The sequence below is a fragment of the Panthera tigris genome, chromosome A3 (assembly GCF_018350195.1).
Source record: "Panthera tigris isolate Pti1 chromosome A3, P.tigris_Pti1_mat1.1, whole genome shotgun sequence".
NCBI classification, from domain to species: domain Eukaryota; kingdom Metazoa; phylum Chordata; class Mammalia; order Carnivora; family Felidae; genus Panthera; species Panthera tigris.
In genome coordinates this window covers 35,763,292-35,788,389 of record NC_056662.1, presented here as the reverse complement: position 1 = coordinate 35,788,389, position 25,098 = coordinate 35,763,292, and the positions used below count along the sequence as shown (strand labels likewise).

Below are 25,098 nucleotides of genomic sequence, written 5' to 3'. Positions count from 1 at the left end.
GCTGTTTCTCTGTCACCTTATTCTTGTACTGCTCCATGAACTTTATAGTCATGGCTAGGTTTTTTTCCGGCCTAGGAGGTACCATGTTCCTCAAAGCTTGACCTGTTTTCCCCATGAGTGGTGGGAATGATCTATATAGGAAGAGGTTCTAATAGATGGGGATACAGGAATGCAGACACACATTTAAAGAAAATTTTAGTGATATCCTAGTTGATTGTCATGTCAATAGAGACAAATCTACATAAGGGAATATCTTAGATATTTACTAAATTCCTCGATGGCTGAGGCTGGTTCTTAATACATATTCTGTTTATGATGTAGCAATCTCTCTCTGGATACTGATCACTCAGTAAAAACCTTCAATCAATTGCATACACTGAATAGAGAACCAAGTTCGTTTCTAAGTTGGGTTACTATCTTAGATTCAAAAAGGGATACCATGTGAAACAGGTCTTCTAAAATAATAATACCTCAAAAGGGGATGCCCAGAAAAATGCACTGAGGGCTGAAACATGCATTTTTAATTTACTGCTCTATAGTAATCAGTACAGTGTTTTCCTGGTAAATGACAGATGCTCAATAAATATTTGTTGAATTAATTAATTAATTAAGAGTGCCATAATGACAGCTGATTATGTTTGAGGAATACAGGGATAGTCATCTTGAAACAGGAAAAAGTGGATATGTTCAGCAATTTCTCTGGCCTAAATCAGGAATGCTATCTCTATTTCTAGTGTTATAGTGAAGTTACAATAGGCTTTCCCATTAAAATAAAAAATTCACTTGACAGGACTATTACATAGTCTTCCTAGCAGACTCACAGGCATTTACTTCCCTCTACTTTCTGTTTATTGATGGAGAAGCCTCAGTGTGAGTTACTTCTAGCTAGCTGTCAGACCAATCTCAGACTAGCTGCAGAGAAATTTAAGAAATAGACTGCTTTGCAATTTTTCAGTCATTATTTTTTGAAATTGTACAAAAGATGAATATGAAGAAAGGAAATCAGCAATTTTGTCTAAGATTCTCCATTGGAAAGGAATTCTGTCCAACTTGCAGAATTCTCAGAGCTATACCGAGGTATTTCGAGGTATTTCTCTGAAATAGGGGTGAGGCCAGGGGGGTACCTATAAGGCTTTCATTTTCTGATGTGCTGCCATCAGTAAAGAATAGAAGCCACTCACTCAAGCCTGCAGGCATGAAAAGTCATCTCCCAAGTTCAAAATCTGTGACTGGTGTTATTTGGATACCGGAAGCGATGAGACCAGATGGTCATTTTGCAGAACCTCCCATTTTAGCAGGAATATAACCTTGCTCTTCAAGCATAAAAGGGACCATTTTGGAAGATGGATGAGGTGAGTCAGCAGAAAGTGCAAACAGTCTCAATTTCTGACAGGAGAATTAGCCATGTTTGGGTAATAGGAACCAAATCAGTTCAACAACAAGAACAACAAAAAAACCCAAAAGCAAAAGAAAAGATTAGTGAGTTGTTCTAGTTCCCCCTTCACATGGAACAGAATTTGGCTTCCTTTACCAGCTAAGAGGATCATGTATATTTTTCCATGACCACAGAAAACAATCCATAAACCTAGTGCAGCTGTCATTCAGCATCAATCTGGTGCTGGCATTGCAATTCACTTTGACTTCCTCTAGAATGACTGTTAAGCATTTAAAAGGAAACATGAACCCTTACACAGGATTTCCCCCCGTCTCCTTTTGGGGATACAGATTAATTCTTATCATCAGTTAATCACTACTGAGGCTAACCTCTGTGAGTCAGCAGCGGTAAGAAAAACAGTTAGGATCTCCTCTTGTAATATCATGCTTTACTTCAGTAAAAAGATGCTGAAATATTGCAGTAGGAATGGGATTGTAGCAACAAGGAGAACATGGCTTTTCTGGAACACAGGACTTTAACTCACATGTGATTATGAGTTTAATTAATAAACGTTGTACTGCCAGCTGCTAGCCTCTGAACTTTAAATCGCCTAGGCTTTAAAGCTTCCCCTTCTCCTGTCCCTTGACCTCAAAGCTTTTTGGAAATGTTACTCTACCTCCCCACCCCTAGCCCATCCTTCAAATTTGATTAGTTTTTCGGCTAGCTACTAACATCATGTGATTCAGGTCATATGGAATTGTTACTTTTTAAGTACTTAAGAGTTCACAGATCCCATAAAAGTGTCCATTTCTCTTTTTCTAAGTGGCAGAGGAAGAGAGAGGAGAAATGAAACAATAGTAGCTAATTGTTTTAAGTCAGACACAGGAGAGCATCAAAAGGGGGTCTAGAAAGGGGGGGGGGACCCAGCTAATTAGATTGGAAAAAGAATTATGAAAAGTTTAAGCAGGTTGTAGGAAATAGTCTGACAGACAGCAATAAATCTGATTGAGATGGAAGAAGATCCCCACAACAGCAATGGCTCAGATGAGGGCTTTGGGGAAAAGGCCAGGATTACTGAAATCTGACCGGAAAGGCTTCAGAAAAATGGTGTCAAAGAAATTATTGGGGGAGAGAGAGAGAGAGAGAGAGGGAGGTTGAGGAGGAGCAAGGCTGTGGATGTAAATTAATCTTATAATGGGGGAGGGAGTCAAATCAGGTACTGAAGCAATATTAAGGCAGTGCCAGCTGAGACCAACAGGTCACTGGACCCAGACCTATTACCCAGAGTTTTCAGCACTGATTTCATTAACTTCTGAATGGTTGGGATATTGGAAAATATTATTCCAGTTCTGTCATTCTACAGATGAACAAACTGACTTTCAATGGTGGTTGAGTGACTTTTTTAAAGACAGTGTGATTCCAAAACAGGAAATTACAAGCAGACTTCAGGGCTAGAACCAGGTCTCCTGGCTCCTGATCAGCAAGCATCCTTGACATCATGCCCTGCGGCCCAACTGAGGGGGAAAAGATATTGGAAAAGAAATCATATACATTCTCTGTGCCTGATTTGATCAATATGAAAAATGTGGATGATGCAAGAGGTCGTATAATAGATAGTTAATAGCTTAGTCTCTGGACTCGGAGGGATTGCTTTTAAATCCTGGCTCTGCTCTGTGATCTTAGGCAAGTTTCTGACCCTTTCTTTGCCTCAGTTCCCTCATCTGTAAAATAGAAATAATAATGGTACCCTGGTTACGGGGGTGTTATGAAGATTCAGTGAACTAGTACAGGTAAAAGCTTTTAGAATTAGTGGCTCACTCTTCTCCCTGATAGGCCCATTCTGATGAATCACTGCTTTGGGTATCTCTGTTCTTCTTAATCAGATCTATGGCTTACTAAATGTTATCTAATATCATATATGAACTCATATTACTACTGTGGCTTGCATTATTCATTTAGAAATCAGAAACTGGTTATACTTTTACATTGGGTGAAGTGCACTGAAATCCTTGTGAAGAAAATTATGCAGAAATGTGTAGCAATTATTGTTATAGCAATGATCGTAATTCTGAAGCTGCAGCTAGAACTCTCTGGAAATTTCTCTGAAATCCCTTTCCCCCTTTACAACTAATTTTTTTTTCAAAAGTCTTTCTCCACTCACCATGTCCTGTTTCCTCAATGCTACATGGTGTCTCCTCCCTCCCTCTTACCAGATACTTGGAAGGCCCTCTGCATTCAGTTTAAGAACTACCAGTTTGACCTCTGAAATGTCACTATTTCCAAATTTCCCCCAGGGAATCAGCTTGGAAATCAACATATTATCCTAAGGCTGTCTCTCCTGCCAGTGTTTTGGTGAAGAACAGATGAGGATAGTCCCTTGACACTTCAGAGCAAGAATTGAAATAGCGACAAGATCTATGTCTGCAACCACCACTTATTCCTCCACATGAAGCCATTGACAATTTCAATTCAGCAGTTCTGTCAGCATTTGGAATTCTGAAGCTCTGCTGTGCAAGTAGTAACCACAAGATTAAAAACGAAATAGGTATAGTTCAGACCCTGAGCCAGCCCTGGAGTGAGGGTACTCGGCCAAAGTCAGCAAGGATAGTAGGGAAAGAAATATTATATTCTGTCTACCTCACCTCAGTTTTCCACCTTTTTACTACAGCTCTTTTGTTGTTGTTCAGTTTTAGCCACTTGGGGCTGGTTCTGTGCGTCATGCTGCCTGAAACATGCACAGAAAAACTGGCACCTATTTTCATATAGCTAGCCAATGTATTTGATAATGCAGAATACTCAGAAGGTGTGAGAGGGTGTTCTGCAGGTTTATTATTCAAGTGTACTTTCTTGGTACCTCTAATTCCTGGATTCCTGACCTGCTTTTCAATCTCTCTGGTAGGTGCTCATCTTGTATAATTTGTTCTAGTCAATAATGAAAATTTTGAAACTTACAATTAACTTCTGGGCAGGACTCATATCCTGAAAGGGATCTTAAAAGATGCCTCAATAAGGACTTACTTCTTTTTTCTTTTAATTAATCATCCTTTATACCAATTTACTCCCCTCTATTTCTGGAAGAACTATATAATCCAATCTGTGAATAGCAATTCTCAGATGTTAAAAAGGACCTGATTACTTAATTATATCGGCTTCTGCTCTGAAATCAACTTTAGATGATAAAACACCAAATTACCAGCATGGTATATTCAAGGCCTTCCATAGAAGGCATCAAGTCTCTGTTCCAGTGTATTCCTCAACGTAAGCTCCCCACTACTCAAATGGATGGCATTTGCTGTCCATAACTTGGGCTTACCTTACCTGTAGTTCTGTCTACGCTGTAACTTTTACTGAGAAGATCTCTCCTCCAACCTCCAAAAGCCAACTGGAGTCCTGCCTCCTTGCTCAGATCATTCGAGTCCACTGCAACAATGTCCTCCTCAGAATTTACCTTCCTTATTTCTGGTCACATTCACTCGGCAAATAATTATATACTCCCTCATGATTTTTCTTCCACTGTTGTATTATATTTTCATTCTGGTATTATTTATTGATTTTATTGTTTATTGTTTTTACTAAGATTACTACATGCTAAATTTATTGAGGTCAAAGACCATATAAACATGAGACTTTATATCCTCCATGGGGTTCATTTATGTATCTGGTACTCACTGATTGGTCAATATCTTCCTATTAGGTTGGTCCTTGCTGACAAGGGGTGACACTGCAGAAATGGATCTACGCTGAGGCTGACAACACCAATTTTCTTACCTTTATAGAATTGAAAAGCAGTTCCATAATGGGGGAAAAATAGTTTATTCATAGTGCATCATATAAAAAGCAGATTTATCTATTTTTATCCTTCATGTCTCCTTTTTCAACCTCTTTCTCAAGTTACCTCTCATTTCTACTAATCATCAAAACCTACATGTTCTGCTGAAGGCTGGCTGCTATGAAAAGAGGTGCCACTGGCAGAAATATCAGTTTTCTGGTTGATAACCATCAATCTGGGGTTAGCACTTAGAGTTTAGGAATGTCTTTAGTCAAGCTAATTAAGGGGCAATTTATTGTGTTTGTGTATGTGTGGTCGTACATGTTTAACAGAGTAGAAAAAAATTGTAAATTCTTGGGAGATTTTACCATGGAGAGGTTAAGGAGATTATAAATGGTTTCGTATTCTGAATGCCAAGGTGATAATGCAGAAAATGCCAATGAACAAACAAGTAGGTAGCATCAGAGGGTCTGCATGAATGTTTCCTGGCACATCCTTGTGTCCATCTGTTCCTGCCTCTTCTTGCTGTATTGCCCTGGATGTTTAAAATTTTAAACTTAAAATAGAAAATCTCTTCATTTCCCCCCTGAACCTTATCGATAATATAAATGTTAAATTCATGCTTAAATTATGTTTTTCTTTAATTTCTCAGTAAGCTGTTCTAGAATTAGCTCCATAATTGTGCACATCGCCACTTCTTCCCAAATACGTGCCCTTTGCCAGCTTCACTGCGGTCTTCTACCTCCACCCCCCATCCCCCCAGTCTTCCACTAGCAAACAAACCCAGCAGTAATTACTAATGTCCAAGCACGTAATTCTGGCAGCGTTAGGCTTTTTCATTTGACGCAACTACGCAGAGCTGTCTGGACATGCAGCATGAAGTCAAAGCATTTTAAAAGCCTCCTACCCTTTTTTTCTCCCCTCCTCCCATCACTAAAACACAGTTGTTTATTTTGTTTGCGGATTGCAGAGTTAAAAAATTCCTCCACGCAGTTACATACCCCTGAAAATTAATTTTACACCCATATATAGTAATAGATCAACATATATTTATGTGGAAACACATGGTTATTTATAAAATTGAAAAACACTAGGCAATAAATAGCTGGGAATGAAAATATCTTATCTATATGGACAAGGCATTTTAGCAGCTCTAGTATAGAAATAATCAGAGTTATGACGAACAAAAACAATCCAAGATCTTATTGTGAGGCTTTTCAAAGGATCATGACAGCGTTTCTTTAATGCGTTGCATATATTCTTACATATGACGCTGTTACTCTTACTTAACAATTATTCAAATAGCACAGTTTTGCTCCTGGTCATTTTATGCCTATTTTATTTATATCAAACAGCAGGAAACATCCCTGTGGTAATTTGTGTTCACTCAGAGGCCCCAAGCCTCAGAGTAGAAAATGGTTAAAGTACTTATCACTGCCTCAGCAAAATCCCGCAGTGCCATAATAGAAATTGCAGTAGATCTTTAGGTCAGAGTCCGGTTTCAATCTAACACCTGCATTACCCTGAAGGACAAAGTTGCATTTTCCTGAGGAAAACCAGTCTTAATGATGTCAAAATCAAAAACTATCAGCCTGAGATAACCAATGTCCATAGGAAACACTTCCACTCACTCTGAAACCATGGCCAAGGAGATTAAATCTACACCCTACAGGACCAATAATATTTCTCAGAGATGTATTTGTGTGAGTGTGTGCTTCTGTTCATGCCTAATTACAAGGATGGGGGAGAAGGAAGAGGTAGTGGGTTTCATTTTTAAAGTTGATTCTTCTTAAAGTTGATTCTACCCCCATATATATATTTTTTTATCAAATAGAAATATATATGGAAATATATCACTTTTGTAAACAGATCATGTTGGCATCTTCATATATACCTCATTCATGTGCACCCGCGGTCTGTAGACAAATATACTCTGTGTTAAAAACAAAAACAAACAAAATCCTTGATATCCAACTGGAGGATGAATGCAGATTTTTTTTTAAATTTGTTTATTTCTTACCTAAAAAAGGGGTAAAAGGTAACATGAAATTTTCCACAAGTAGACTTATTTTTTTGAAGCTATGCAGGAGCTGAGGATGGGAGCAGGTAACTACCTGCACAGGAGTCCTATGGGAAGGATTTTTTCCCCCCTTTTAAAAAATTTTAACCTACTATGCGTTCTCTATGAGGGAGTCTCTGTGAGACCAGGGTCTCACAGAGGCAATTTGGCCTCCAGCCCTGAATACCCAGCTCTGGCCAGGCATCTCTGCGGCAGGTAGATGCGGCGCTGCTGCCGACCGCTGTCCGCGGTGCTGAAAGGTCGCGGGCGCCTGTGCGGTCCCTCGGTATTGCTGTCCAGGGTGCTGACTGCGGGCCGCCGCAGTCCCCGAGGCGAGCCCACCCCCGCCAGCCCTCCGCAGAGCCCTCCCACACAGCACGACCCGCCCGCCTCCCGCCAGCCTGCAGTTGACGTGGAGCAGGCGGCATAAATCAAGTCCGCGGGGCATGGAGGCTGCTGCCGCTGCTGCAGCTCAGCTAGCCCGGGGCGGGAACTCCCCCTTCTCCTTTCGCCTCCCCAGCTCCCACAACCTGCCCTCTCCTTAATTCTTCCCTGGATAATAGCGCCTTAACGACAATAGTCAAACTAACAGGGTCAGAACGGCAGGGTTTGTTTGTTTTGGTCTACAGAAAAAAAAAAAAAAAACCCAGCAGCCTAAAGACCTCTGAAAACTGCATCGCAAGATGGAAGAGAGAGAGTCCCACTACTGTTTCGAAAGAGTAAGTTATTATTCGGTACGTATCCTTGCGCTTCCTCCCCATCGCTCCATCTGCAGTGTCCCCATTCCTCCCTTCCCTAAGCAGCTCACCTCGAAAATACTTTATAAAGCCCCAGACAGGAGCTATCCCGACGCGCACACACGGAATACCGCACCCTAGGTGCACAAATACTTGTATTTGCTCAAGCTCACTTGGTCTCCGCGGCTGTGGTCCCCTCTGGGTATGCAGCCATCCAAAACCAGAACCACGACCTGAGGTGGAGGCTCCTTACCTTGGCTTCTTCAGAGGGTGGTGTTCGCCCGGCCCCTGCAGGTCGCAAGTGTGGAGGAGCCGCCGGGCTGGGAGGGAAGGAGAGACAGCGCCTGACCTCCCCGAGGTTTCGTCTTCAATGCAACGTGAGCTCTGCCCTCATCAAAGATGGCCGTCCCTTTTGACGTCAGCAGCTTTTAATAGCCCTCTTCAGGAGGGGCGGGGAGGAAGTGTGTTGAGGGGAGGGCGGAGGGAGGATGGAAGCTGGTGGTGGGAGGGGAGGAGCCGAGATGTGCGGACTGCTTGACTCAGCTCCCGGGGCGCTTTACTGCAAACCTTTGTATTGTAGTCTTTTATAAACACCTGAACGGGACGATTCTTATGACTCCATTTTAACACCAGGGCTCGGGCAAATACATTTATCTCGCGACTGGTTTTCTGATATTCTGCGTGTGTGCGTGTGTCTGTACATACGTATCTGTTTGTGCATATATTATATGTGTGTTATATATGCGATAAACATGTGATATATATAATTTTTCTCCCTGCTGAGTTGTCTTTGATTGAGTCATGGAAGGGGAGGGGAAGGCAGAGGAGTAGAAGGGGGCGGGGGAGGGAGTCGAGAAGATTTCAGTTGCAATTTGTTTTTTCTAAAGAAGCGGCTCGGAAGGGGCATCCCTGTCAACCCTTGCCAGCTCCATATATGGCCAGGCTACGTGGGCTGCTATTTTTATGAGTGAATTCTTCCATTTTATCAAAGCAGCATCGAGTGCTTGGAGTTTGCATTAGTGTGGTCAGTTGGGGAGACAGACTCGTACACGTTATTTTAAAGTACGTCAGAGCAATTATCTCTGGGAGATATAAAATGAATTGGGAGACGGGGGAGGGAAAAGTAGTTAACCCAACCAGCGTGGGTTTGCTGGAGTTCAAGCCTTGGAGTTGAGAGTTGTTTATAAAGGGCAAAATCGATGACGCTGTTTTCGGTTGAATTTGCAACCGGAGCCTGGGGTTTTATGTTGGGGTTTCTTAGGAATAGTTCACGGAGTCGCATACGCGCCTTATAGGACCGCCCTGACCTCCAAGGGGAGTGTGGAGGACTGCGGATTCAAGGATCTCTGGGACACTACAAAATTCTGGTGGTTCATTCAGTGCGCAAACCCAGGCTAGGTTGGGGGCCGCTCAAAAAGGCGTGGGAGAGAAAAGCTACTTGTGCTGGTCATATGAGAGATTAACAATAATAATCATAAAGCAATAATCCTAACTGTCCTCCTTTGTTGTGTATTAGGCACTGAGGGAGGGCGGGTGGTGGGGTATGCAAATGGTTCCGCGGTGGCAGCCTCTCGGATGATTCACAGGTGTTGGGGAGGCTGTCGCGGGGCTTTCCGCAGGGAGGGAGAGCTGGGGAGCGCGTGGGAGGTGGGGGACCTCGGCTGAGGAACTGTTTGTACTTTTCCGGGAAGGATGCGATTAGAAGTCGTGCCTCGCAATGTTGAAACTTGATGGCCTCTTTCAGGCGATGGAAAATCCTGGTCTCGAGTCCGGAAAAACAACGCACTGCCCCCACCCCTGCCACCACACATACACACACAAACACCCCACCCCCACCCCCAGCACACCCGGCTCTCTGGCCTGAGAACCAAGCTCAAGTTTTTAATTGCAAGCTATTGTAGAGAGAATCCTAGGAAAAGAAAGAAGGAAAGCAGAGTTATAAGGGGGCGTTTAGAGCCAGCAGAGCTGTAAGAATTAAATAAAGGATGCCTTTAATTGAAATAAGTAGAAGTCATTGTTTCTTAAAGATTCCCTGACCCAAAGGGTATTTTGAAATATTAATGTTTTCAATAATAATTAACAAATACTGTTTGGATTTTTATTAAAGCTGGATTCCTAAAACAAGGCATGTTGCTGAAATATTCATTAAACATTTAAGATTCTTATACAATAAAGAAGAAGAAAATCTGCACGGTCCTCAGATACTTAATTGGCAATAAAATTCCTAGTTACAGTTCTCACTTTCTTTATAAAGCAAGCTGGAATGGGCTCAGGGAAGTGGTGACAAATGCAATGTCACTACAAAATCCTTTAGAGTCAGGATTTGTTTCCAAAATGTGGCACTTATTTAGCACATAGAATCTTCCTGGGGAAAAGCCTGCAGTGAGGAGAAACAAAATATGTGTAAGGCCCTCAGACTGGAAGTCATTCATGCAGAAAGTTTTGTGAAAGAATGGAGGACTTGGGGGATATTCCAGGTTTAAAAAGACAAATAAATAAAGGAAGTACGTCACTGACTAAGGCTCATCCTGCAGGCAAAAGTGATGTGGTAGTCACCAGGGAGGACCGGTTTGGTATTCTGAATTTTCAACTGCTGATGCCCCACACTGACATCTTTAAATATTACACATAAGAGGAAAGAGTGAGACTGATTCAAAGGTTCACAGAAAATACCACAGGCCCAAAGGATTATCTTGTGATGGTGGCAACATTTTCCACTCTCCTGTGCTTAAGCTGAAAACTATACAGGTTAGGAGGTTCTTCATCTTGCTCTGGGAAAGGTAGCAGAGTCTGATTTGAGACATAAACACTGGATAAATATAAGTCTACTAAGGATGATCAGATAGCCCTAAATATATTTTTAATATGATAATAAGATTCCCACCCCACCCCTACCCCCAGGGTTTTCTCATTGCTTGATTAAAAAAAATATATATCAACAGTCATCCTTACCAGTAGGGAACCAACAGATTTAAGTTATTCAGGGTCTTAAAGGTCTAAACCGCAGAAGGAAGGTGATGGAAAATTTGCTTTGAAATGATTCAGCTGCCTGTGAACCAACACAAAGAACCAACATGTAGAGTAACTAATGGTTAGGATCCCATTTGATGAGTAATGAGAAAATTACCTTCTCTGCTGGATGGATATTTACACTATGCTAATTCAGTCTCTGAAAGCTTTTTCTGGTACACCATGCCCCAAAGTATTCTAGTTTGTAATAGGTCCAGATCCAAGGTATTTAGCTTGTATTTCCCAGGTAAGGTACAAGATGTATGATTGATTAAAAAATTACTACTTCAAAGAGTATAATAATAAAAGTTTTAATAAAACGTTATATCATATGATCTTTCCAAAGTCGATTTGCAAATAGTTTAGTTACTTGCTTAGCTCAGAACCCCCCCCCCCCCTTCCAAGGTCCACCTTTGGGATAGGCCTGGCATCCTGTGACTATATTTCAAAACACCATGAGGGCACAAGGCTTGGGCACAAGAATATACAATTTGACAGATCAACTGTTTTGATTCCTTGGTTTACTTTCCACATGGTGTGTTTACCGCATTTTCATTACATGTTCTTCCAGCCCTTACCCCAGCCCCCACCCCAGTCACAGAAAGTGAATAAATAGTACCTGGTGAAAGCTTAAGGGCTGTAGCTCTAAACTCCCCAGGTTTTCCTTATTACCTGAAGCCATTGAGGTAGGGCCATATTTTGTGAGAAGTAGAAAAAGAACCAGGAGTATTGGTTTCTGTTTCTGGCTTGCCATGTAGAGAAGAAATAAGATTGCACACCCAGAGTTTTAAATAATACTTTGGTTTTTACTAAGAACAGCATTGTAGGAAAGGAGGAGAGTCCTCATCAGCCAGAGGAGGGTAGGTGCTTCCATGCTCCTATTCCTTAAAACCTCTACATCGTAGGCTCTCTTTTGTACATGAATGCACCCTAGAACTCTCTCCAATGCCAAGATGTGCCTGTGGTCAAGGAGGGTGGAAGAACCTTGTGTCAACCAGGGATACAAGGAAGGAGAACATAATAGTCAAAGTTAGTGAAACTTAAAAAGGCTATTTGAAAGAGATCACAGTATTTCTTCAGTAAATCTTTTAAGAATCTTAATATTCTGTCATCTCTCTGTTTTCTCATAGGTAAAATGGGGACAATAATTATAATCAACTCACAAGGCAATTGTGAAGTACTTAGAATCATCGTATCTGACACTATGAAGTATTGGTTAAATAAAATAAATCTATCAATTTGATGAGACTCTTAACTTTCTCTAAGTAATGACTCATAACTGCTGCTTTAATATGGAGGGTTGATTTTTTTTCATTAGCTAATGACTAGATATGTATCATTTAACTCATCTGGGCCCTGGTTTCTTCATCTGTTTGAATTCATTCATTTATTCAACATCTAAAACCTTCCATATGCTTGCCACATATTGGAGTTTAGGTAAAACAGAGGAAGGAACTGAAGACTAAATAACCTGACTAAAGGCACAGCTAATAAATGGTACAGCTGGAATTTGAACCCCATGGCTCAAGTTCATAATCATTATGCTTTAGTACAAAATCTTCCAGCCCCATCAGACTCCTTCCCTATGTATTAGGGTTCTCCAGGGAAAGAGAAACAGAACCAATAGAATGTATACACACACAAATACACACACCCTGCCCCTCTCTGTGTATGTATATGTATGTATATATATGTGTGTGCATATGTGTGTGTGTGCATATATATATATATATATATATATGCAAAAAGACTTATAAGGAATTGGCTTGCATGATTATGGAGGCTGATAAGCCTCAAGATCTGAGTGTAAGTCAGAAGCTGGAGACCAAAGAGAGCCAATGGTGTAGTACCAGTCCAAAGGCCAGCAAACTTGAGCCTCAGATAGAGATGTTGTTTCAGTCTGAATATGAAGACAGAAAAAAGCCAGTATCCCAGTTTAAAGGCAATTAGGCAGAAGGAACTTTCTGTTGCTGAGCAGAGATTCAGACTTTTTATTCTATTTAGGCCTTTAGCTGATTGGATGAGGCTGACCACATTAGGGAGGGTAATCTGCTTTAGTCAGTCTACTGATTTAAATGTTTATCTTATCCAAAGATACCCTGACAGAAACACCCAGAATAATGTTTGACCAAATATCTGGGCACCTTGTGTCCCAGTCAAGTTGATCCATAAAATTAACTATCAGATCCTCCCTTTACAGCTAACCTCTCTGTCTCAACATATTGTGGCTTGTGTATGACTTTTTTCATTAACAGCTTTAGGGTTCCATTGCTAATGGGATGAGTCTATGGACACTGACCACAAGGTTTGGTTGGGATGAATTCCAAGAAACGGATCTAGGCTGGCAAGATGATTACTTGGAGTAAACAGAAACAACAGAGTTAAAGGAGAAGAGTGCCAAGTATAATCAAGGAAGGAATTTAGAGATCAATACCAAATAAGGAGCATAAATAAGAATCGGGTCAAGATGATGCAGTCAAAATGTACTTGAAAGAGTCAGTCGAGGAAGTCAGAACAGAACAGCAAGGTTGGCCACTGGTTTTGAGGGAACGATAGGAGATTTTAAATAAGAATTTATTTAATAAATAAATAAATAAATAAACAAACAAACAAACAAATAAATAAGAATTTATTCCAGGAGCCAGGAACTCAGGCAGTGAAAATCAGGGTGAGATGGGTTAAGGTGAATAATTCAGGATATGTCTGGGAATGTACAAAGGATATCTGGAACTATTCGATTGGTTTTGGCCATGAAAGACAGCACAATTCTGCTACCTAACACCACAGCATTTATTCAGCTTAATATCTCAGCAGGTAATGTTAATGATCTCCTGGTCATTTCCAATGGACTTCCCATCTTTCTTAACTTCTGCCTTCACTTGATACTCTGTACTGCTCATTCCATTTCTTAAAGTGCTCTATGAAGTGCCCCCATCTCTGTTTCTCTCCCTTGTTTGTTGACTCTTCATTTTCCATAGCAAATGAGTTGAAGCAGCAGAATTGTGGCGCCCAGCAGATTAAGCTGTACATTTTCCTGAGCTCCACACAAGCCCTCTGGGAGCTCCATTTGTCCATGTAATGTGTCCTGACTCTCCACCATGAAAACTTTTGCACTCTAAGCCAAAGAGAAGAAAATTTAGCAGCTCACATTTGCAAAGGCCTGTACAAATTATAAAGCACTATCACACACAAGGTCTCATTTTATTCTCACAATTCTCTGCGATATATGTACAAGCAATTATTATCTCAATTCTAAATTTTTTAAAATTTTATTTATTTAGAGAGAGCATGCACAAGCGGGGGAGGGGTAGTCAGGGAGGGAGAGAGAGAATCCTAAGCAGGCTCTACACTGTCAGCACAGAGCCTGAGGCAGAGCTTGATCTCATGGTTCGTGAGATCATGACCTGAGCCAAAATCAAGAGTCCAACACTTAACTGCTTAACTGACTGAGCCATTCTATTTTAATTCTAAATTAATACATGAGAATTCTGACTGAGTTTTTCGGACTCCTGTAGTCTTCATGGTAGGAAAATAGGAACCAATGTCCTATTCCTTCCTTCACATGTTATCTTAAAAGAATCTGATTCATGCCCCCTGAGTTTAAGCATTCTTTATGTATGTAGGACTGCTAATTTTATGTTATCAGTCCCATCTTCTCTCATGAGCTTGAGTCATATTCCTAGCTTCTTACTGAATACTCTCATCTGTAGGATCAAGGTATGTCAAACTGAACATATATATGCATCAGTTGGTTTCCTCCACTCTTCTTCATCTCTTACATTCTTAATTGACAATCTCAGTAGATGTCCTGCTTACTAAATTAGCACTCAGAAGGATCTTAGTTTCGTTCTCCTTTTATGCCTTTTCTTCATCTTCCCAGCTCTACAGGCTCAGTCATATACCTTTTCTCCTATCTATGCACTCACTTCTTGGTGATTTTATCCAGTTCTAGAATCTTGAGTGGCATTTATGTGTTAATGTCCTCATATTTACGTATTCAACCCTGATTTATCTTTTAAACTTCAGCTTGTCCATCTGACTTCCTACTCAATACCTGAACATAAATATAAAGCAAATATGGATATAAAACCTAGCATGTACCAAGTAGAATTTGAGATTTTTAACTCCAATATGGCTCTCTTCCCCATTTAGTAAATGGCATCTACATTCACCTATTTCTTTAGGATAAAATCTTGTCTTATTTCGCTAATCTCTTTCCCGTGAACATCTCATGTGTGAGAAAATGTTGCTCTATTTTCAATACTTTTTCTAAATTCACCCACTTCTCAACCTCTACAGTTGAAGCCACCATCATCTTTCACTTAGGCTCTTACAGTAGCCTCCTAGTTTGTCTCCTAGCCCTTATTTTTTCATATAGCTATCACAATGACACTGGCAAAAATAAAAAATCTTTCTCAAAAAACGTTTAATGGCTCCTATGACTTTTAGAAGTCCTTCTCCTAACCTACAAGATCAGGCTTCTGGCCACCTCTTGAAACTCATTTCCCAACACTCTCCTTATACTTATTTCCATTATAATCACACTGGCCTTCTTGTTGTTCATTGTACAATCAAATGAACTTCCACCTCAGGACCTTTGTATTTGCTATTACCTTTACCTGAAACATTCTTCCCCAGATCTTCTCATGTCTCACCTCGTCAAATGCTACTTTTCCAAAGGAGTCTTCTCTGACAACCCAAATTAGCTAATCATGCTAATCTCCAATTCACTATCATTCTTTATTCTCTTACCCTGAATTATTTTTCTTCATAACACTTTTCTCCTCTTGACATTATATATTTGTTTATATATATTATGTATAATATATATAAGTCTATATCTCTATCTATCTATCTATCTATCTATCTATCTCTATATAAAGGTAACAGTTTTTAATGACATCAGTGTTTCCTTTGGGTAAAGTATTTTTTGTTTCTAAATAATGTGCAGATATTGCTAATTCTTGACTCATAAAATAGACTATCATTGGGTTTATTGTTATGACCAATGATAATCAAGCTCTCTTATATTACCCCTTTACCCTTTCCCCATCCTCTCAATGCCATGACTTTTTGTTAAATGACTCAGTTATTAATATGAATAGGTTAACATTGTTAATCCCACACAATGAGTATGCTTCTTCTTTTGCATAATATCCCACTTTACTTGAAGAAGGTTTTAAGAGCTTCTATAGAGGAAATAAAGATGGTTGCTTACAAAGAAACACGAATTACATCAACACCAGACTTCTCATCAGCAAATCTGGATGATAGGAGGGCAATGGAATAAATCTTGAAGTGTTAGAAGAAAAATAAGTTGCAGTCTATAAATCTCTATTAAGCTAAAATGTTGATAAGGAATTAAGGTCAAAATAAAGTCATTTCCAGAAATACACAGATTCAGGATGCTTACTTCCTATGCACTCAGTCTGCAAATAAAAACATTTTCTGAGGATTGTACCCCAGAAAAACAACAATACACAAAAAAATACACAAAATGCAGAAGGCTAGGGATTTAGTAAATGTTAGAACTAATGTAGGATTTATTTCTCCTAGGATCAAAACTAGGAAGCAAGTACAGAAATAAAACAGTAAAAATTAGGTAACTTAACAAATAGTGTAATTTAAAAGGTGTATTAGTCTGACAATGACATAGGTCTCTTTGAACAATAATAAAAATAAAAGTGTCCTATAAATGTCAGGAAAAATGAAAGCTTACCATACATTTTTGGTCCAAATATGACACAATTTTGAGCAATTTTTTAAAAAATGTTTATTCATTTTTGAGAGACAGATGGAGTGAGAGCAGGGGAGAGGCAGAGAGAGAGGGAACCGCAGAATTTGAAGTAGGCTCCAGGCTCTGGGCTGTCAGCACAGAGCCTGACATGGGGCTCAAACCCATGAACTGTGAGACCATGACCTGATCCGAAGTCGTATGCTTAACTAACTGAGTCACTCAGGGGCCCCCAGTTTTGAGCAATTTTTGATGGAGCTTAAGGAAAGAGCTTCTGTTTGTCCTTTTTGTTTGATTATTTTCTTTGTGTGAAGATTTGGTGTCATAGGAATATTTAAAGAGTCACTGCTTGGTTCTGCAGTGAATAGTATTTATATGATCATAATGCTATAAATGCTATTTATTGATTTTTAAAGTTTATAATCAAGTGGTAGATCAAGCACAAGAAACTTCACTATGTTTTCCTAACAGAATCTAAATGGTATGAGTCCTAAACTATAAAAGTGGTGATAGAACTGTCAGAATGTGGTAGTTAAAGGAGGGAGCTGAGGAGGGGTTAAGGTGGAGGGGTGTCATTTAATATACAAGCCCCAATTTACTAATTTTCTATGGTAAAGGTTTAAGATAATTACTCTAAAGTTGATAGAAGAAAGAAATAAGGTTTAATCATATTACATGATTATATACAAAGCTATATATAAAATCAATCAACAGAAAACAAAAATTCAATGAAAGTAATAAAGTTTGGGTGTTTGAATAAGAGAGAAAGAGCCATGGCACCTGGGTGGCTCAGTTGGTTAAGCATCTGACTTCAGCTGATGTCATGATCTCAGGGCTCGTGGGTTTGGGTCCTACATCAGGCTTGTGCTGACAGCTCAGAGCATGGAGCCTGCTTTGGATTCTGTGTCTCCCTCTCTCTCTGCCCCTCCCCCACTCATGCTCTGTCTCTGTCTCTCTCAAAAATAAATAAACATTTTTTAAAAAATTTTTTAAAAGAGAGAGTCAATTAGATGATGTTCTAATCTTTAAAAAGGAGAGTTAATACATACTATTCAAATTTCATGAATCAAGAATAGAAGTATGTAATTTAAAATTAAAGTTATAAACAACAAGAAGAACTTAAAATTGAAATATTTAAAGATAGTTTCTTTGGGAAAGAATAAAGACAAAGACTCATGATTTTATATTTTTTTAATTTCTCATTTTTTAATGTGAATATATTAACTCTTAAAAAGAATAGAGATAGAGGTGCCTGAGTGTCTCAGCTGGTTGAGCGTTCAACTCTTGATTTCAGCTCAGGTCATGATCCCAGGGTAGTGAGCCCTCTATTGGGTTCCACATGCTCAATGTAGAACCTGCCTCAGATTCTCTCTCTCCCTCTGCTCCTCTTTCCCACTCACACACATGCTCTCTCGCTCTCTCAAATAAAAAAAAAGTAAAAAATAATAGAGATAGCAAAATTATGAAATTATTTCAAAATGCTTTTAAAGAGGCACACTTGGTTTGTGTGGGCTGCAGTGTTCTCCTTTAAATGACTATCTTATAATGCCTTGGCAATTCTAAAGTCTTATTTTCTCAGTCTGTTAAAATGCTATCCACTTTTATAGTGGAGAATAAAAATGAATATTGAAATGTGTTTTTAACCCTTTAGCTAAAGGATTAAAATTGAAAAGTGAGATGTGAAAGGTAATATCTGGGCAGAAGTCTGGTTGAGAGTCAACATCTCAATAATATAATTGTGTTTATGGGAGAGCCACTTTTGAATGGTGGAGGTAGGACCTCCAAAATATGTTACTCCATAAAAGCAATAAACTCACTGGCAAAAATTGTCAAAACCAAACAGACTTTTTAGAACTCTGGAAATTAACTAAAGGTATGCAACAATTTGAAGAGCATGTATTAAAACAAAAAAAAGACAAAAAGGCTAGATCTAAGTAAGAACAGCAAATTTTTTATCATTTAACTTTCTCTATTCCCACCCCCCTCTCCTCAGTTCTGTGGTAGCCCTGAAAGCCTAGAAGCCTAGAAGACAATGAAGGTGGGGGACATAATTGATTCGGAGCTCCCCAGAAGCCCCATCCAAAGAGAATTGTCATTACTTTACTTGTTTGAAAGTTTCCTGGAAACTACCACTCTCAGTGCTTGTCTTTGAAATGACTCAGAACTCAGTGTGAACAGTGTTTTCCCCAGGGCATTTGTCAAAAACAGTCAGCAGCAAATGTTTAACATAGCAGCTGCCTGAGGCAGTAATAATAGTTGGGGCAAACAAGATGCTGACAAAGAAACTTAAAAGGAAATGTTTAAAAGTGAGATGAACATAGGGGCTTTGAAAAACTCCAATATATTCCTGGGAATCTAGATATTCATACAGATGTATAGGGCTGTGCACATGCCCTGAAAAGATCTGAGAAGGCCTTAAGCTCTGCATGATCTTGAGATTCTGCAAAAGCAGGAAGTAAAGACTAAGGTAGTCTTGTAAACTGCCTGCGAGAATGTTGAAACACTACCCTAACACACAGAGGTTCTCTGCAAAGACTGTGAGACCTATTGGTTCAAGGCATTTAAGGAAATCTGTCCATTCATTAGCTGACCACTAAGTTAGCTGAACAGAGACTTTGGGCCACACACAATAAAGAATACAGATTTTACTGAAGTGGTTTAGGAAAATCACTAAACTAACAAACAGTGGCTGTAATTAATGCTAGGAGTAGTGGTGGTGACAATCTGATTTCCAGAGTTGTCACATTATACTATTTTAAATGTACAGTTTTTAACTAAGTATTGAAGCATGTAAAGAAATATGGCCCATAAGCAGGAGGAAAATGATCAATAGAGACTTCCCATGAGGACACTTAGATACTGGACTAACTGGGCAAAAAATTAAGTTCGTGATTATCAGTATGTCAAGAACTAAAAGAACTAACTCATGTCTACAGAACTAAAGGAAACTATTAGAAAAATAACTCAACCAAATAGAGAATATCAATAAAGAGATAGATATTATTTTTAAAAAGAACCAAATAGATATTCCAAAGCTTAAAAGTATAATAACTAAAATGAAAAATTCATTAGAGAAGGACAGTAGTAGATTTGAGTTGGCCGAAGAAAGAACTAGCAAATTTAAAGATAGGTCAATTGAGGTACCTGGGTGGCTCAGTCGATTAAGCATCTGACTTTGGCTCAGGTCATGATCTCATGGTTTGTGGGTTCAAGCCTGCATTGGGCTCTGTGCTGATAGCTCAGAGCCTTGAGCCTGCTTCAGGTTCTGTGTCTCCCTCTCTCTCTGCTCCTCCCCCACTCAAGCTCTGTCTCTCTCTCTCAAAAATAAACTTAAAAATTTTTTTAAAAATAAATAAATGTAGGTCAATTAAAATTATTCAGTCTGAGAAACAGAAAGTAAAAAGAATTTTAAAAATTAATAGAACCTTGGAGACAAGTGGGACACCACCAAGTGTACCAAATATGCATAAAGGGAGTATAAGAAAGTGAGAAGAGAAAGGGATAGGAAGAATATTTGAAGGAATTATGGCCAAAACATCCCAAATTTGGAAAATTACATTAATCTAAATAATTAAGAAACTTACTGAACTTCAAGTAGGAAAACTCAAGGAGATACAAAGAAAAAATCTTCAAAACAGATACAGAAGTGATTCATCTCATATAAGCCATCCTGAATAAGATTAACAGCTGATTTTTCATCAGAAACCATGAAGACAATGGTATGATATATTCAAAGTGTTGAAAGAAAAAGACTTCCAAGCAAGAATTTTGTATTAGCAAAACTATCACTCAAAAAAGAAATTAAGACATTCCTAGATAACAAAAACACCTGAGAAATTTGTTGTAGCACAACTGCCTTACATGAAGTACTAAGCACTGGGCAACCATTAAGAAAATAACTAGAAAACATAGTAAAAGAAACAAAATGACAATGAAATTAAAATGGTACACTAGAAAATATCTAACACAAAAGAAGGCAGTTGGAGTAGAGGAAAAAGACATAAGGCATGTAGAAAACAAATAACAATAGGGCAGAAATAAAGCCTACCTCATCAATTGTATTAAATGTAAATGGATAAAACACTTGAATCAAAAGACAGAAGTTGGTTAAATTGTTCAAATATCCAACTATATGCTGGCTATAAGAGACCCAGTTTATAGTCAAAGATACAAATAGATTGAAAGTAAAAAAGACATAAAAAGATATGCAAACAAATATAAGAGAACCGGACTGACCATACTAATAACAGATAAAATAGGTCTTCAGACACAAATTATTACTAGAGACAAAGAAGCATATTTTATAATAATAAAAGTGTCAATTGCTCAAGAAGACATAATAATATATACACCACAGCAAAACCACAAATATACTGAAGGGAAAAATAGATACTTCCAACAATAATAGTTGGAGACTTCAACACTCCGTTTTCAATGTATATAGAAGACCTTAATAGAAGATCAATAACATTCAAAGACTTGAACAACACTAAAACACACTAGACCTAACAGACATCTATATAACATTCCACCCAACAACAGAATACACAATTTTCTTAAATGCATATCGCCTTCTCTTCTGTGCTCATATGTCCAAATCTCTCCCTTTCATAAGGATATATGAAGCCTGATTTCATTTAAGCCTTACCCCAGAAAACCTAGGATAATCTCATCTCAAGCTCCCTAACTTAATCACATCTGCAAGACACTTTTTCTAAATGAAATAATGTTTATAGGTTCCAGAAATTAGAACCTGGTATCATTGGGAGACATCATTCAGCCTACTAGAGGGAGCTTTTTATTTTTATTTTTTTATTTTATTTTTTTAAATTTTCTTTTAATGTTTATTTTTGAGACAGAGAGAGACAGAGCATGAACGGGGGAGGGGCAGAGAGAGAAGGAGACACAGAATCGGAAGCAGGCTCCAGGCTCTGAGCCATCAGCCCAGAGCCTGACGCAGGACTTGAACTCACGAACCGTGAGATGGTGACCTGAGCCGAAGTCAGACGCCCAACCGACTGAGCCACCCAGGCGCCCCTAGAGGGAGCTTTTTAAAAACACTCATGCTTGTGTACCATTTCCAGAAATTCTAATTTAATTAGGTTGAAGTAGCCCTGGACATTGATAATGTTTTTAAAGCCTCCCAAATGTATCCAGTATTTCAAACTATTGCTGTGGGTAAGCCATTGATAAATTGGTGAATAGGAGTTACCTTGTTTATTTTCTTTTTGTTTCATTCTAGTCACTCAATCTTTTAATTAAATCCCTTTTTCCTTTTAAGACCTTAGCAGAGCTAACCTGCTGCCTTGGTAGTTTCTATTAAAAATGGATCACCATTTATTAACTGATTAATATTAAATTCGTGTTAAATTAATTCATGTTCACCAAGCTAAAAAATACTAAAGTAATTTTAAAAAGAACTAAGGTAGGGTTTCAGACACATTGCCTGGTGGTTATAGAAATCTTGTGGGGAAAGAGAGGATATTTCTGGCATGAGAGAGCTGCAGTATACTATGGAAATCATTCTAGACTGGGATCAAGATTTATTTTTATTTCTTTAACAAACATATATCAAATGTTATATATTGCTGGCATAGTTTAAACACTTTACAGATTTAATTCCCTACAATATCATGAAGTTTGTACTACTATAATGTCCATTGGACAAATGAATACACCAAGACACGGAACAGTTAAGTATCTTCCCAAGGACCCTGTAATAAGTGCCTAAGCAGCCCAGCACCAGAACAACCACGTGCAAACACTAACCCCTGTTCTTTTGTACCTTCTCAGCAATACTATATCTTCCCATTTCTGCTCTGCTGTATCTGTGCTATGTGGTTTTTGAAAACCGGTTTACCTCTCTGGGCTTGTTTTCTCATTTTTAAAATAGAATATGTTTCTACTTGGAGGTTGATATCATTTTACACAAATGGTCCAACCAGTTGCTTTCTGACTGATAGAAGCATTCTTTTATTTTTCTGACTCCCACCCCCTGCCGTTTCTATTAATTTGCATGCTAAGCTGTCACAGTCTGAGTCAAGGACTGAAAAACATGAGTATCATAGAAAGTCCAGGTTGGAGTAAATCTCTGAAATAGCCCGGTCTGTTCATTTCACAGGTAAAAAAATACTGAGACAGAGGAAGATAGGACCAGTCTTCTAACTCCCAGACAGTAACTTTTGCCACTTGAGTACATGAATTACTGGGGATTTGTTAAGATGAAAATTATGATTCAGCAGATCCATGGTGGTGCCTGAAATTCTGCATCTCTAACAAGCTCCTAGATGATGCTGATGCTCCTGGTCCACATTTTGAATAATGAGGTTTTGATAGAACCCAAAACTTCAGGTCTATGTTATACTTGGGAAAAATAATGTCCACCCAAATCTCTGGGGATCATGACCAATATTATCTTATGAAACTCCATTTGGCTTGTGACCATGGAAACAAGTACAATTACAAACAATTTTGAAATTTGGAGTTTGGAAAATGACCATGTCATGAGTGATGAGGAACAGAAGAGAGAGTGGAAGCTGAGAGCTGAGTGAGGACTTGTGTGGGGTCAGCAAGCTTAGAACATGGGGTGGCTTTGTATATCAGGAATATGTTTCTCGCAAGTTATAGAAATCCAAATTTCAATAACTTAGGCAAAAAAGGCAACGTATTGACACAATTAAAACCTCTAGCATTAGGTCTGGCTTCAAGCAAAGCTAGATTCAGGTGCTCAAACAATGTCATCAAAAATTAATCTCTTAACATCTGTGTGTTGACTTCATTTTCAGATAGACTCCACTAGCTGTGCTCAATAGCAGAAAAGAGCATGCTGCTTTTCTAATAGTTCCAACAAATATCCCTGACTATTCTTTTCATTGGCTAGTCCTGGGTTATGTGCTTCTTCCAGAACCAGTCACTGTGACTGGAAGGGTGTTGTGCTCTAATTCGGTACCCTGGGTCACATGTCCATTCCCATGATAAATCCGATCCAAAAGACATGGACTGGGAGTTGAGGAGGAGAATGGTCTCTGAGTGAGGTCAACAGGAAGGGGAATGGATGCTAAGTAAGCAAAAATAATAGATGTTCATTCTAGAGAGTGGGGCCAGTTGAGCAACTGAAGGTATTAAAAGCTTGGCTGGGACATCAGAGGCTCAGCAAGGTGCTGGGACTTGAAGGGTTAATTCACCTACTAGTGAAAATCTGGCTACAGATGCTATTTCAATGATATGAGTCTATTTTGATTCTTCCTAAAAAAGTGCTTCTGAGATTCTGACTCAGGAGGTCTAGGGTGGAGTCCCAAGAGTCCACACTTCTAACAAACTCCCAAGTGATGCTGATGCTGCTGGTTCATGGACCACATTTTGGTGTGGCACTGTGTTGAAGCATCAACTCCAATCATCTCTAGCTGTGGTGTATTCCCAAGCTTGATTGCCCTTCCCTTGAAATCCTTCCCTTCTAGTCCCTTCTAGGGGTTAGAAGCTTTTTATATGCCCTTACTAGGCTCTGTCCTGCTGTCAGTCATCTCTCTCAGGGACTAAATGGAGATTGAGGCATCCTTTCTGTCAGAATCATTGTCTTCATCATTTCCCTACTCCAGGTCTGTACAGATTTAAGGCATTGGACCAAAGGAGGTCCCTGGCTTAGGGTCCAAGGAAGGTTAGTTTGCTGGCTCATGGTCAGCATTTCATTTAATGAAGAAGTCAGAGATTACTCCATTTCCTGCTGCTCACTTATTGTTCTTTGGTCATAGACTAGAGAGACTTGCCAAACCCCAAATGACTGCAGTTGCATGAGTGGACCCTGCTGAGGCAATTCAGATGAGCAGAACTTCCCAGTTGATCCACAGGTTGACAAGCATACCAAACGGCTGTTTATGAGCCCCTGAATTTGAGGAATTTTGCAAGACTGCATTATTGTGGCATTAGATTACTAAAAGGCTATCTATGTGAACTTGGGCAAATTTCTAACTCTCTATAAGCCTCTTCCTTTGTAAAAGGGGGAAAAACTTACAGAGAATTATGTGAATATTAAATAAGGAATGTGAAAAACTTTAAAACAATTTTTTAATTTATTATGAGAGAGAGAAAGAGAGAGAGAGAGAACCCAGCACAGAACCCCACACAGGGCTTCATCCCATGAACTGTGAGATCATTACCTGAGCTGAAATCAAGAGTTGAATGCTTAACTGAGCTACCCAGGTGCCCCAGGAATGTGAAAAACTTAACACAGTATTCCAGTAAGCGGCAGAATTAGAACTACGTTTGCCCTTCTAAAGCTGGTATTCAAAAAGCCTCATAGAGAAAGAAACTTTCTTGTAGAATAAAGAAGAGATAATGTGAGAGTCCAAAGAGAGAAAGAAACAGTGATCTCTGCTTGGTGTCATCCACTTTCCAATGTCCTTTACTGTATTTTATAGC

The 25,098-nt window shown here is 39.2% G+C and overlaps 1 protein-coding gene across 1 annotated transcript in view; it reads right to left on the bottom strand.

Annotated features, from left to right (window-relative positions):
- The window catches only part of SNAP25 (synaptosome associated protein 25), an 84,780-nt gene extending 76,459 nt beyond the window's left edge, over positions 1–8,321 (bottom strand). The window contains exon 1 of the mRNA XM_007086814.3: positions 8,194–8,321. The gene's annotated coding sequence lies outside the window, so the exon portion shown is untranslated. The remainder of the gene's footprint in view (positions 1–8,193) is intronic.
- Positions 8,322–25,098: the final 16,777 nt, after the last annotated feature.